Raw genomic sequence first — 15,155 nt, 5'->3', positions numbered from 1 at the left:
ACTGACTGCCTTGTTGATGCTGGTAGTCAACAAGTGCCCTCTTCTGCTCACAAATCCTTCCCAACATCTGCAATGTAGAGTTCCAAAACATGAGGACATCGCACACCAGTCGGTGAGCTGGAAGCTGCAAATGCTGCTGAAGCACGGCAAGGGCGGCGGAAGCTGTAGCTGAATTTCCAAAATGGGCACACGCGCAGCGTACTTTGACAAGCAGATCCGGCAGATCTGGGTACGTTTTGAGAAACCGCTTAACTGCGAGGTGAAGCATATGGACCAGGCATGATACTTGTGTGAGCTCACCTTGCCTCAGAGCCCCCACCATGTTCTGCCCATTGTCACACACGACCATGCCTGGCTGTAGGGTCAGCGGTGTCAGCCACAGATCTGCCTGCTCTTTCAGAGCTGTCCACAACTCTTCAGCATTGTGCTGTTTGTCACCTAAGCATATTAGCTTCAGCACAGCCTGTTGCCGCTTGGCTGAGGCAGTGCTGCAGTGCTTCCAGCTTCTGACTGATGTGATCATTTTGGAGATGGAGGCTGAAGAGGAGGAGGAGGTGCAGGAGCTCTAAAATGAGGGGGAAACCCTGATTGACCCAGGGCCTGCAATCCTCGGTGTTGGGAGGATGTTTTCCACCCCAAGGTCCAATTGGGTCCCGGCTTCCACTATATTAACCCACTGTGCTGTCAGCGAGATATACCGTCCCTGCCCACAAGCACTTGTCCACGTGTCCGTGGTTAGGTGGACTTTCCCAGTAACTGCGTTGTTGAGGGCATGGCTAATGTTGTGGGACACGTGCTTGTGTAATGTGGGGACGGCACACCGGGAGAAATAATGGCGGCTGGGGACCAAGTACAGAGGGATGGCTGCTGCCATCAGATTGCAGAAAGCTTCCATCTCCACGAGCCTAAAAGGCAACATTTTGAGCACAAGCAAATGTGTGAACTTAGTAGTGTGGCCTGTGGGGAGCTGGCTGCGTATTTGCGCTTGCGTTCCAAGGACTGTGGTAGGGACAACTGAACGCTGTGCTAGGACAAGGACGTGCTTGCTGATGGTGCTAGTTGAGAGTGTGCAACGAGACGTGCAGGGCAGGTGTCACGCCAGGTGTGGGAAAGACTTAGTGCAACACAAAGGGAAAAGGGAAAGGGAGCCCAGACTCTAAGGAAAGGGGGAATGGGAGTCTGGTATAATGTCACCCTGTCCCAACTACCGTCCCTATATTGATTCTTCACCAATCACTGCATGCGTGCTTCACCTCGACTTTCCCTTGCGTATTGCTAAGGCTAGGGATGGGATGAGATGAGCACTAGTCAATCTCCACTAAACTCTATAGACAACAAGGGTAGACAAACAGCAGGGGATTGCTTAGCTTTAGACGATTCCAGACAAATGCACACAAGGCCTCAAGCTCCAGAGAGGACGAAGTACTGCTCTTACTAAAGCCTTACGAGTAGTAATGAATATCGCCGACACCTCCCTCTCAGAAACACAAGGTATTTATACACCCAGGCCAGGGAGCTAATTAGACAGAGAGAGGTAGCCGCTGGGTCCTAGAGACAGCCAGCCTCTAAGATGTCTGTAATGCCGAACGTAGAGATCTCCTGCAACCAACTGCAGGGCGACTGTCTGTCACCTCTGACACACCTGTGACAGCTGGAGGCATATTTGCATGCGCCATGGACAGGGGACTGGCATGCATGCACAACAGTGGATGAAGCAGTGGTGTCACCCACAGACACTGTTTCTGGACCCTAGGGTTCAGCCCACTTAGTCGGGTGATTTGCTGCCATGTGCCTTATCATGCTGGTGGTGGTCTGGCTGCTAGTTTTGCTACCCCTGCTGATGTTGTCATGGCGGGTGGTGCAAATGACCTTTTTGGGGTTATCTGCAGGGTCTTTCAAAAACAACCAGACTCGGGAAGACCTAACAGTTGTATTGGCAACTTCCATTGTGCTGGCGTTACAGGAAACGCTTTCCCGCCTTGTGTCTGCGGCCACCACATTGCTTCTTCCTGCCTTTTGTGATGCTATGCCTCCGTCCCTCTGTGTGCTGCTGTCCTCGCTCTGCATGTCCCCCTGCCAGGTTGGGTCAGTTACTATATCATATACCACCTCATCTTCCACTTCCGCACCCTGGTCCTCCTCCTGATTTTCTTGCAATTGTGTCTCAACATCATCATCCACCTCTTGAGACAGTAATTGCACTTTCCCACCATTGGCTTTGTGTGACCGTGGCTGCTCAAATATTTGGCCATTGCTAAACGCGTTCTCCCCTTGACTTACTTGAAGCTGGCCGGGCGAGAGGCCCGAATCTATAAATTGAAAAGTGAACAGCTCTTATGAGTGTCCATGTGTGGGATCAGTTGTCTCCGGGCACTTGGCATGGTGGGAGGAAGGAGGATCAGGGTGAGGAATATGAGGTCCAGATTCACGGCTACTGAGATTTGACCGTGTGGAACACAGGGTGGTGGTGGTGGTGGCAAAGTGACTGGAAGCATTATCTGCTATCCAATCAACAACCTTTTGACACTGCTCTGTGTTCAATAGTGGTGTTCTGCGGTTCACTAGTAATTGGGACAGGAAGGTCGAGCGACAAGATGTGGGTGTTTGTTGTGGCACAATTTCAGATTGCCCACGGCCTCGGCCTCTGCATGCACCATCACCATCATGTCCACTTCCCCGTCCCTTGCCACGCACCTTGCCTATTTTAAATGGAGGACAATATTTTCTACGTTCACTAGAAATGGCTGATTTTGGAACACCGTTATATGTGATACGTCTGACAGAGAACCACGGTTTTAAATAGCAGGCCCGTAGTTTACTAATACTATTCTTCACCGAGACATCGTGTGAATAGCTTCACAGACACACTGCAACAAAATAGAAATGGAGGCCAATATTTTCCACATTCAGTTCAAATTTCTGGATTTTTATCGCTGTAATACGGAAAAGATCTGGCTGTATTCTGCAGTGCTAACAAGCAAATGGAGCAGAAAAATGGTGTACTCTGGATTGCTTTTTAAGTAAATAACCAGGATTAAGATAAAAAAAATTGCCCTGGCCCCTGATACCTGGGGCTATGTCTACAAATATTTGTCACAGCAGGATCAGTCAGAAGTTGAACATGCAATGCACCCTCTTGTGCTGTATCATGCACTGCAGTCTGTCACATACCCTGCCTGCCTGCCTAGCTCCTGCTACCACCTTCACCACTGAAAATATGCTACCGGATTAGTCCTCAGAAGGACTGTTAGTTCAGATGGATGGATATATATATATATATATATATATATATATATATATATATATATATATATACAGTGGGTAAGGAAAGTATTCAGACCCCTTTCAATTTTTCACTCTTTGTTTCATTGCAGTCATTTGATAAAATCTAAAAAGTTCATTTTTTTTCTCATTAAAGTACACTCTGCACCCCATCTTGACTGAAAAAAAAAACAGAAATTTAGAAATTTTTGCAACTTTATTAAAAAAGAAAAACTAAAATATCACATGGTCATAAGTACTCAGACCCTTTGCTCAGTATTGAGTAGAAGCACCCTTTTGAGCTAGTACAGCCATGAGTCTTCTTGGGAATGATGCAACAAGTTTTTCACACCTGGATTTGGGGATCCTCTGCCATTCTTCCTTGCAGATCCTCTCCAGTTCCATCAGGTAGGATGGTGAACGTTGGTGGACAGCCATTTTCAGGTCTCTCCAGAGATGCTCAATTGGGTTTAGGTCTGGGCTCTAGCTGGGCCAGTCAAGAATGGTCACAGAGTTGTTCTGAAGCCTTTCCTTTGATATTTTAGCTGTGTGCTTAGAGTCATTGTCTTGTTAGAAGGTGAACCTTCAGCCAAGTCTGAGGTCCAGAGCACTCTGGAAGAGGTATTCATCCAGGATATCTCTGTATTTGGCCGCATTCAAGTTTCCTTCAATTGCAACCAGTCGTCCTGGCCCTGCAGCTGAAAAACACCCCCATAGCATGATGCTGCCACCACCATGATTCACTGTTGGGATTGTATTGGGCAGGTGATGAGCAGTGACTAGTTTTCTCCCCACATACCGCTTAGAATTATCATCAAAAAGTTCTATCTTCATCTCATCAGACCAGAGAATCTTATTTCTCATAGTCTGGGAGTCCTTCATGTGTTTTTGAGCAAACTTTATGCGGGCTTTCATATGCCTTGCACTGAGGAGAGGCTTCATTGGGCCACTCTGCCATAAAGGCCCGACTGGTGGAGGGCAGCAGTGATAGTTGACTTTGTGGAACTTTCTCCCATCTCCCTACTGCATCTCTGGAGCTCAGCCACAGTGATCTTGGGGTTCTTCTTTACCTCTCTCATCAAGGCTCTTCTCCCACGATTGCTCAGTTTGGCTGGACAGCCAGGTCTAGGAAGACTTCTGGTCGTGCAAAACTTCTTCCATTAAAGGATTATGGAGGCCACTGTGCTCTTAGGAACATTGAGTAATGCAGAAATTCTTTTGTAACCTTGGCCAGATCTGTGCCTTGCCACAATTCTGTCTCTGAGCTCCTTGGGCAGTTCCTTTGAGCTCATGATTCTCATTTGGTCTGACATGCACTGTGAGCTATGAGGTCTTATATAGACAGTACTTGATTTGGAAAGACACACACCTATCAGTTTAATTAAACACAGCTGGACTCCAATGAAGGAGTAGAACCATCTCAAGGAGGATCACAAGGAAATGGACAGCATGTGACTTAAATATGAGTGTCTGAGCAAAGGGTCTGAATACTTATGACCATGTGATATTTTAGTTTTTCTTTTTTAATAAAGTTGCAAAAATTTCTACATTTCTGGGTTTTTTTCAGTCAAGATGGAGTGCAGAGTGTATTTTAATGAGAAAAAAATGTACTTTTTAGGATTTACCAAATGGCTGCAATGAAACAAAGAGTGAAAAATTTAAAGGGGTCTGAATACTTTCCGTACCCACTGTATATATATATATATATATATATATATATATATATATATATATATAGTGGAATACCTATACTATCTATAAACAAGCAAATCTCTCCCTGACTCAGCAGCAGCTCTCCCTACTCTGCCTGTTTCCGGGGTAGACTGTGACGAGCATAGCGGCACCAGGTTTTACATAGACCTGATGACACTGTGCGGCCAGCCAATCACTGTAATGCCCACAACCAACATTGCTAAGGCATTACAGTGTGTGGCAAGCAATCCTTGTATGTTCATTGGTTCTCTAAAGAGTGGCAAACATGCAGGGCGAGGACCAGAGTTCCCGACCGAGCAACCCGGAAATACTCGCTGAGCTTGTCGAGCACCGTGATGCGCGGGCGAGTACTGAGTAGTGGCGAGCACGTTCACTCATCACTAGTGTTAAGTCTTTATTAAATAATCAATAGTAAGCTACTAGTTCCAAGAAGGCCTGGAACTCTGTGAGAATGCCACTGATGGGCCACTGGTACTGTACTCTGAAATCCTTAGGCTGTACTCCTTCCATTGTCAACAACATGCTCCAAGTACTTAATGCTTTTTTTTAATTTTTTTATTGTCACTTTCTGGGATTCTGCTTCAACCCGTGTTACTCTAAGTGGGTTAGCACTAAATCAATTCATCATGACTAACCAGAAGAATTGTAATTGAAGCATATAGATCAAAGTTATTTAACATGTAATTTTTATGCATAGTTTATGTAGTATATAATTTATGTAAAACTATATTATACGCACAGTGTGCACCATAGACCACATGAGATCAGGGTGTCAAAAGTAAATTATTAAAAGTAAACATTAACTTTGTGGTTAGAGTATTTAAAGTGAATCTGTCTGCAGGATTTCATCCCTCCAACTTTTTCTATGTGCATGTAGCTCTTTTTAAAGTCCAACAATAGCTTTACAGTTTGTTCCTCCATTACAGAGAAATCAGTGTTTGAATTGATCTGCAAACGAGGTTGTAGATCTGAAGCTACTGTCCCTCCAAACTCTATTTCCTCCACCTGCTTGACTGAAGGCTTTTTTGCTGTGTAACTTTTATCAAAGGAGCAGTCAATCAAGCAGGAGAAAGCAGTATTGGGTAATAGAGATGAAATCACAGTTTTCAGATCTACAGCTTCATTTGCATATGATTGAATTGAAATGCTGATTTTACAGCAACACAGGAAAGGACTGGGCAATGCATGTAAAGTTATTGTTGGACTTATCTTTGAAAGAGTTACATACGCATATATAGTCATTGCCAAAAGTCGTTGGCACCTTTGAAATTGTTCCAGAAAAGGAAGTATCTCTCCCAGAAAATTATTGCAATTACACATGTTTTGTTATACACATGTTTATTTGGGTGTATTGTAACAACATGAAATACAGAGAAAAAAAAGGAAAATTGGGCATAATTTCACACAAAACCCCCAAAATGGACAAAATTGTTGGTATCTTTCCAGAATTGTGGGTAAACAACTATGTTTCATGCATGTGATGCTTGCTCAAACTCACCTGTGGCAAGTAACAGGTGTGGGCAATATGAAAATCACACCTGAAATCAGATAAAAAGGGGAGAAGTTGACTCAATCTTTCCATTGTTTGTGTGTGCCACACTAAGCATGGAGAACAGAAAGAGGAGACGAGAACAGTCTAAGGACTTGAGAACCTAAATTGTTTAAAATATCAACAATCTCAAGGCTTCAAGTGTATCTCCAGAGATATTGATATTCCTTTGTCCACGGTGTGCAACATAATCAAGAAGTTTACAACCTATCGGACTATAGCTAATCTCCCTGGATATGGACCGCAGAGAAAAATTGATGAAAGCTTGCAACGCAGGATAGTCCGGATAGTGGATAAGCAGCCCCAATCAAGTTCCAAAGAAAGTCCAGCTGTCCTGCAGGCTCAGTGTGCATCAGGGTCAGCGTAAACTATCCATCAATATTTGAATGACATGAAATGCTATGGCAGGAGACCCAGAATGACCCCGCTGCTGACACAGAGACATAAAAAAGCTAGACTGCAGTTAGCCAAAATGTACGGGAGTAAGACAAAATACTTCTGGGAAAGTGTCTTCTGGACAGATCAGACCAAGATAGAGCTTTTGGTCTGATCACATAAAGCACATCATTCTACTGCTTAAAACGGAATGAGGCCTACAAAGAAAAGAACACAATACCTAAAGTCAAATATGGTGGAAGCTCAAAGATGTTTTGGGGTTGTTTTGCTGCTTCTGGCACTGGGTGCCTGGACTGTGTGCAAGGCATCATGAAATCTGAAAATTACCAAAGGATTTGGTGTCACAATGTAGTGCCCAGTGTCAGAAAGCTGGGTTTGCATCCTAGGTCATGGCTCTTTCGACATGACAATGACCCCAAACAGTTCAAGAAACATCCAGAAATGGATGGAAACAAAGTGCTGGAGAATTCTTAAGTGGCCAGCAAAGAGTCCAGATATAAATTCCACTGGGCACCTGTGGAGAAATCTTAAAATTGCTGTTGGGAGAAGTCACCCTTCAAATATGAGACCATGAGCATTTTGCAAAAGAAGGGTGGTCCAGAATTCCAGTTGAGAGGCATAAGAAGCTTGTTCATGGTTGTAGGAAGCGATTGAGTGCAGATATTTATTCCAAAGGGTGTACAACCAAACATTAAGTTGAGGGTGCCAACAATTTTGTCCAGCTCATTTTGAGGGTTTTGCGTGAAGTTATGCTTTTTTTTCTCAGTTTTTTTGTGTTGTTCTAATACACACAAAGGAAATAAACATGTGTATAACAAAACATGTGTAATTGCAATAATTTTCTGGGAGAAATACTTCCTTTTCTGGAACAATTTAAAGGGTGCCAACACTTTCGGCCATGACTGTAAATAGTTTGGGGTGTTAAATCCTGCTGATGGATTCCCTTTCAAGTCATTTTTATTGTCATCTATTTCATCAATATAGTTGCACATAAAACAGGGTGGGCCACAAAAACAGACTGGTACAAACTTGGCTTGTACAGCATAATGGTTATGGGGCCCTCATTCATCAAAACCGGTGTTACATTAACGCTGTCTTTGTTGCCATAGCAATAGTCATTTTATCAGAACAGTATGAGAAATAAGAGGTTCAGCTTACCTTTTCCTACCTGTCAAGTAGAACTCTTTGTGAAGGGCATGAGAGTTGTGTATGTCCAATATGGCATATTTGATCCTGTATATGCGCAGGCTCATTTACAGAACCACATGGCGGTTCTATTCTGATAGACAATTTCCTGGAAGTTCCCATTCCAGCAAAAAGCGGTGTACAAGTTTTGGTGGCGAAGTGGTGTAACAAAGCATTTGTGGCGGATGCCGTAAAAATTTACATATTTATAGACATTGAAGAAATGATTATGAGAAATTTGAGGATCAAGTGGTTTAAGAGAACCTGCCATGTCCAGATATGCTACTTACCTGCTGATATAGGGTTAAACTTCAGGTAAATAGCATTAAAATCATGTTAGGCTGCCTTACTGGAGTAGTGGGCACAGGGAGAGATTGAACTTATAGACGCACTGCCACAAATGTATAAAATGTGTGTAATAGGAAAGACGATGATCCAGCTCCACAGACTCCAATAATAAAACAAATGTCTTTTATTTAGAATTTTTTAAAAATATCCAGATAGCGATAATGTAACTCCAGCTGGTGGAAGAACAATAATAGAAGGGAAAACACAGGGGCACCAAGGAGGGGTCCGCTACCAGACTCGTTTCGAGTTAAGACCGCTCTTAAACTTGGTATGAATAAGTGTCAGACATAAGGGGAGGAACCCTTCTTATGCTGGCACTAATCCAGAAAGGTGCTGCGGGTGTGTAACAACTCAAGATTGCAAAGAAAAAAAAACATGAATGAAAAAGCAACGGGAATTTTTAAAAACGAGAATGAGACAACAAGTCAGTAATGTAACATGAACTTTTTTCTATAATTTAAGCCTGAGGGAATTCTAGTATCCAATACAAAAATCCAAAACACCGCCCTATTTCTGAGAGTATTTTGTCTGTCTCCACCACGGATGTGGCGAGGAACATGTTCTATAGCATAAGCTAATAAGCCTTTAGTGCATTTATTATGACAAATGATAAAATGTCTGGAAGCACCAGACATACTACGATTAGATTGATGGGAAATATCATATAAATGTTCCCTCAGGCGTACTTTGAATTTCCTAGTAGTTGATCCGATGTATTTTAGATTACAAATAGTGCACTCAATCATGTAAATAACATAATCAGTGTTACAATTCAGAAACCCTTTTATTGGATATACCTTGGAATTATTTTTATTCGTAAATGTTAATTTTTTTGATGAAACCAGACATGATTTGCAGTTTGTGAAACCACACTTATGGTAGCCACTAGTTGATAGCCAGTTACCAGTCGTTTTGATGGGCTTTCCTGTGTATAAACTTGGAGAGATTTTGTTACCTATTGTTGGTGCTCTACGTGGAACTACCCTAATTCTGTCCTTTAATATTGCATCTATGACTAAATCCTTTCTCAGAATATCTATGTTGCGTTTTACTATATTAGATATTGCAGAAAAATGAGTGTTATAGGTGAGAACTAATGTTGGAATATTAGAGCTGGTGTTGTTGTGGTGGTTCCTTTTAGTAATGAGATTGCTTCTAGATTTACTATCTACTATTTTTCTTGCTCTATCTAAGGTCCATTTTTGGATAATTTCTACATGATAGTCTAGAATTAATGGTGGTACATTCTTTTGAGAAGGAAATGGAGTCACTACAATTCCTCCTAGCTCTAGTAATTTCTCCTACTGGAATGGCTTTTAGGACATGGGGTGGGTGAAAACTGTGCACATGCAAAATTGTATTCCCTGATGTGGGTTTCCTGAATCTTTTAGAACTGATTAGCTCATTATTTTGGCCATTAAGTTCTAAGTCCAAAAAAGCAATAGAGTTAAAGTTGGTGGTGTATGTAAATTGTAAATTAAATTCATTATTATTAAAATACGATATAAATTCTGGAATGTCATCCATGTTGACCCCCCAAACCATTAAAATATCATCAATAAATCTTGAGTAATAAATGATGGATGTACAAAAGGGGTTATGGGCACTGTACACATAGCATTCCTCCCACCAAGCCATAACAAGATTAGCAACCGAAGGGGAAAATTTAGCCCCCATAGAAACTCTACCAGTTTGGAGAAAAAATTTCCCATTGAACATAAAATAATTATGTGTTAATAGAAAAGATTAAACTGTTTTAATGAACGATTGAAGTTCATGGGAGTAAGAACTATATTTGAACATATGGTGATCTATGGCAGAGATTGCTATGTGGTGAGGAATGCTAGTGTACAGTGCCGTGACGTCACAAGTAAGCCATGACCATGAATGTGACCAGGTAACATTATCAAATAAATTAAGGACATCGCATGAGTCCTCAAGATGACATGGAATACGCATGACAAGTGGCTGTAAAGCAGAGTCCAACCATTGACCTAATCTTTCTCCCAGCGAGCCAATTCCTGAAATAATTGGGCACATGGGTGGTGGTCGTTCATTCTTGTGAGTCTTAGGTAAGGCATGTAAGATGGGAATAGTTGGAGAATCCACAGTGAGGAATTCTGATTCTTTTTTAGTGAAAAAGCCCAAAGAAAAGCCCTCTTGTACTAATTTGATGAGTTTTTCCTGAAAAAATGCCATTGAGTCATTGGAAAGAATGGTATATATATTGTGATCTTGCAACATGTTATTAATAGAAAGGACATAATCCTCACTATTCAAGACCACCACTGATCCACCCTTGTCCGACATCTTGATCACGATGTCTGTTCTTTTGGAAAGATTGTCTAAGGCAAGTTTTTCAATTCTGGACAAATTGCACTTTCCTCTATGATTTTGCATGGGTTCCTGCTGTAATGTTTTCAAGTCACGTTCTATATTTTCTGGGAATCTATCCATGGTGTCAGTACGTGTTTGTACTGGATAAAACTGTGAATTTTTGGTCCGAAATGAGGAGATGGAAGATAAATCCTGAATAGGAGTTTCCTCTGAGTTGAGATCGGTTAGGCATGAAAGTGCAAGTTGTTCTGGAAATCTTAAACCCCTGTACAGATTGGTATGTTTCTGAGGGAGCGTTTGATTTTGTGAGTCATCTGACCAAAAATGTTTTTTAATGGTAAAGTCTCTCACAAAACAGTTAATATCTTTGATGATAGAAAAGATATCAAGTTTGCTGTTTGTGACAGCAAAATTTAACCCTTTAGAAAGCAGTCGATGTTCAGCAGTAGTGAGGGGAGTGGATGATAAATTAACCACATCTAGTGTTGGAATCTGCTCCTGTTCCGGAGTCGATGTTTGATTGATTCCACATTTTTTCCGGTGCTTGTGACCTGCTCTTCTCCCCCGTTTTTTGAAACTCGCTGTTTTTTAAAGTAATAATATTGGGGGTTTTACATTCACTAGATCCCCCTCAGAGGCATCAGTAGAATTATCTGATTCAAATTCAGATGAGGAAAACGTGACTTGAGATCTAGGTGTGGAATCTGTCCTAAATCCACTGCGTTTTAAAATGGATTTAGGAAGTTTTTTAGGGCGTTCCCATCTGCCCCACTCATATACCTGATCTTTCTCATAGTCTATTGTGTCACGGCTGAATTTCTTTTGTTTAGTACAAATAATAGAATCTTCAAGATCTTGCACCTTTTTTTTTAAGGTTTTTTTGAAAAATATCAAAATCTTCAGTTTTCATTTTCTCCGTCAATTTAGTTATTTCACACTGTGTGTGTTTTAATTGTTCAGTCTCGTATTTTAAAATAAGTTTAATAAGTTGAAGGGAGCAAGTGGATAGAATAGCATTCCATTCAGTAACAAATTGTGGACAATAAACGGTAGTGGGGATTTTTTTGATGCGTAGGCCACGTGGAATCATATTTTTTTCAATATAATTATTCAAAGTTGTTTGGTCTCACCATGTTTTGGCTTCATTCAAAGAGAGTTTTTCTATGTCCATAATTAGATTGTGCACATCTATGGATAAATCTGGTTTAGTAGGGTTAATAGTGAAGACTTTAGCAGCACGTCCTCTGCGTGAATGTTCATATAAAGGATCCATGTCCAAAAAGAAAAAAAAAAAAACCCACTCCTTTGGTGCGTTATGTATATTGTAATAAAAAATCCACTGTGTTTCCCCCAAAAAAACCTATAAGTAGTCCAATCTTAGGAGATATGGAGGAGCACGGTGGCAGAGTCACGAAATGGAAAGGGAAAAGAAAAAAAACAGCTCACCTCCATGAACCAGCTGGGTGTCTCCGGGATCCGTGATCAGCGCTGCTGCTTGCGCTCAGTAGACAGGTAATAGGAAAGACGATGATTCAGCTCCACAGACTCCAATAATAAAAACAAATGTCTTTTATTTAGAATTTTTTAAAAATATTCAGATAATGATAATATAACTCCAACTGGTGGAAGAACAATAATAGAAGGGAAAAAACAGGGGCACCAAGGAGGGGTCCGCTACCAGACGCGTTTCGAGCGAAGACCGCTCTTAAACTTGGTATGAATAAGTGTCAGACATAAGGGGAGGAACCCTTCTTATGCTGGCACTAATCAAGAAAGGTGCTGCAGGTGTGTAACTACCCAAGATTGCAAAGAAAAAAATAAATAAAAATTTTTGTAAGGGTGGTGAATCAAAAAGCAATGGGAATTTTTAAAAACGAGAATGAGACACCAAATCAGTAATGTAACATGAACTCTTTTCTATAATTTAAGCCTGAGGGGATTCTAGTATCCAATACAAAAATCCAAAACACCTCCCTATTTCCGAGAGTATTTTGTCTGTCTCCGCCACGGATGTGGCGAGGAACATGTTCTATAGCATAAGCTAATAGGCCTTTAGTGCATTTATTATGACAATTGATAAAATGTCTGGAAACACCAGACATACTATGATTAGATTGATGGGAAATATCATATAAATGTTCCCTCAGGCGTACTTTGAATTTCCTAGTAGTTGATCCGATATATTTTAGATTACAAATAGTGCACTAAATCAGGTAAATAACATAATCAGTGTTACAATTCAGAAACCCTTTTATTGGATATACCTTGGAATTATTTTTATTCGTAAATGCTAATTTTTTTGATGAAACCAGACATGATTTGCAGTTTGCGAAACCACACTTAGGCTGTGTGCCCACTATGCGTTTTTTAAGCGTTTCCGCAGCGGCAAAAACGCTGCAGAAACTCTTAAAAAATGCATGGTAGAAGGCCTGCCATGTTCCTCAATGATAATCCGCATGTGCTGTGCACATGCTGCGGAAATTTCCGCTGCGGATTATCATTGCGGAAAAAAACGCAGCACTACCAATTATTTTGCGGAAGTGCTGCGTTTTCGCCGCCATTGTCTTGCATTAGACCGCATGGATTACGCATCACTGTATATGTAGATGCGCATTCCATGCGTTCTAATGTGCGGATGGTACCCAGGTTTAGAGAAGAGGAGACTCTCCTCCGGACCTGGGTACCATTGAAAACTGTAAAAAAAAGAATAAAATAAAAAATAAATATATACTTACCTTCTGGCGGCCCGCGGTGCGCTCCTCCTTGCTTGGCAGCAGTTCGAGATGGAATGAAGGACCTGCGCTGACATCAGAGTCATGTGACGGGCCACGCGACGCTGACGTCGGCAGGTCCTTCACTCTACCGCTGCCGGTAGCCGGGACGGAGGAAATCAAGACTGCGGGGGCCATCGGAGGGTAAGTATACATTTATTTTTTTATTTTTTGACATTCTCTCGGGTCACAGTATATAAATCCATGCCGTTTGCATGGATTTATATAGTGTGACCAAGTTGACAAGCACTTTCCAATTGATGCTAAAATCGCTTGGAAAGCGCTTGTCAACTCGCATGCGGAAATGTAAGTGAAGAACGCTTCACATCCGCATGTCCCTGGCAGGAAAACGCATGTACAATCCGCATGTACAATCCGCATGTACAATCCGCATGCGCTTTTTTCTGTCAGGGAGATGCAGAAACGCTCAGGAAAAAATCCTGAGCATTTCTGCATCGTGGGAACATAGCCTCATGGTAGCCACTAGTTGATAGCCAGTTACCAGTCGTTTTGATGGACTTTCCTCTGTATAAACTTGGAGAGATTTTGTTACTTATTGTTGGTGCTCTACGTGGAACTACCCTAATTCCGTCCTTTAATATTGCATCTATGACTGAATCCTCTCTCAGAATATCTATGTTGCGTTTTACTATATTAGATATTGCAGAAAAATGAGTGTTTTAGGTGAGAACTAATGTTGGAATATTAGAGCTGGTGTTGTTGTGGTGGTTCCTTTTAGTATTTGTAATCTAAAATATATTGGATCAACTACTAGGAAATTCAAAGTACACCTGAGGGAACATTTATATGATATTTCCCATCAATCTAATCGTAGTATGTCTGGTGCTTCCAAACATTTTATCAATTGTCATAATAAATGCACTAAAGGCCTATTAGCTTATGCTATAGAACATGTTACCCGCCACATCCGTGGCAGAAACAGACAAAATACTCTCAGAAATAGGGAGGCGTTTTGGATTTTTGTATTGGATACTAGAATTCCCTCAGGCTTAAATTATAGAAAAGAGTTCATGTTACATTACTGATTTGGTGTCTCATTCTCGTTTTTAAAAATTCCCGTTGCTTTTTCATTCACCACCCTTACAAAATTTATTTTTTCTTTGCAATCTTCGGTTGTTACACACCTGCAGCACCTTTCTGGATTAGTGCCAGCATAAGAAGGTTTCCTCCCCTTATGTCTGACACTTATTCATACCAAGTTTAAGAGCGGTCTTCGCTCGAAACGAGTCTGGTAGCGGACCCCTCCTTGGTGCCCCTGTGTTTTCCCTTCTATTATTGTTCTTCCACCAGCTGGAGTTACATTATCGCTATCTGGATATTTTTAAAAAATTCTAAATAAAAGACATTTGTTTTTATTATTGGAGTCTGTGGAGCTGGATCATCGATTTTCCTATTACCTGTCTACTGAGCGCAAGCAGCAGCGCTGATCACGGATCCCGGAGACACCCAGCTGGTTCATGGAGGTGAGCTGTTTTTTTTTCTTTTCCCTTTCCATAAAATGTGTGTACATGTAATGTATTGTGAGTGTAGTAATATACTCGCCTATCGCCGCTGTCTCCGGTATCCAGCACCAT

At 41.5% G+C, this 15,155-nt stretch overlaps 1 protein-coding gene across 1 annotated transcript in view; it reads right to left on the bottom strand.

Moving 5' to 3' along the window:
• LOC141259390 (cytochrome P450 2J2-like) overlaps positions 1-15,155 on the bottom strand; it is a 155,980-nt gene that overhangs the window by 122,893 nt on the left and 17,932 nt on the right. The gene's annotated exons all lie outside the window — the stretch shown is intronic.

The sequence above is a fragment of the Phyllobates terribilis genome, unplaced genomic scaffold, assembly GCF_046119375.1.
Source record: "Phyllobates terribilis strain yellow unplaced genomic scaffold, ASM4611937v1 Scaffold_3__8_contigs__length_932513732, whole genome shotgun sequence".
In the NCBI taxonomy this organism is placed as follows: Eukaryota; Metazoa; Chordata; class Amphibia; order Anura; family Dendrobatidae; genus Phyllobates; species Phyllobates terribilis.
Note: the sequence above shows the minus strand (reverse complement) of the source record. Positions and strands in the feature narration are given on the sequence as shown.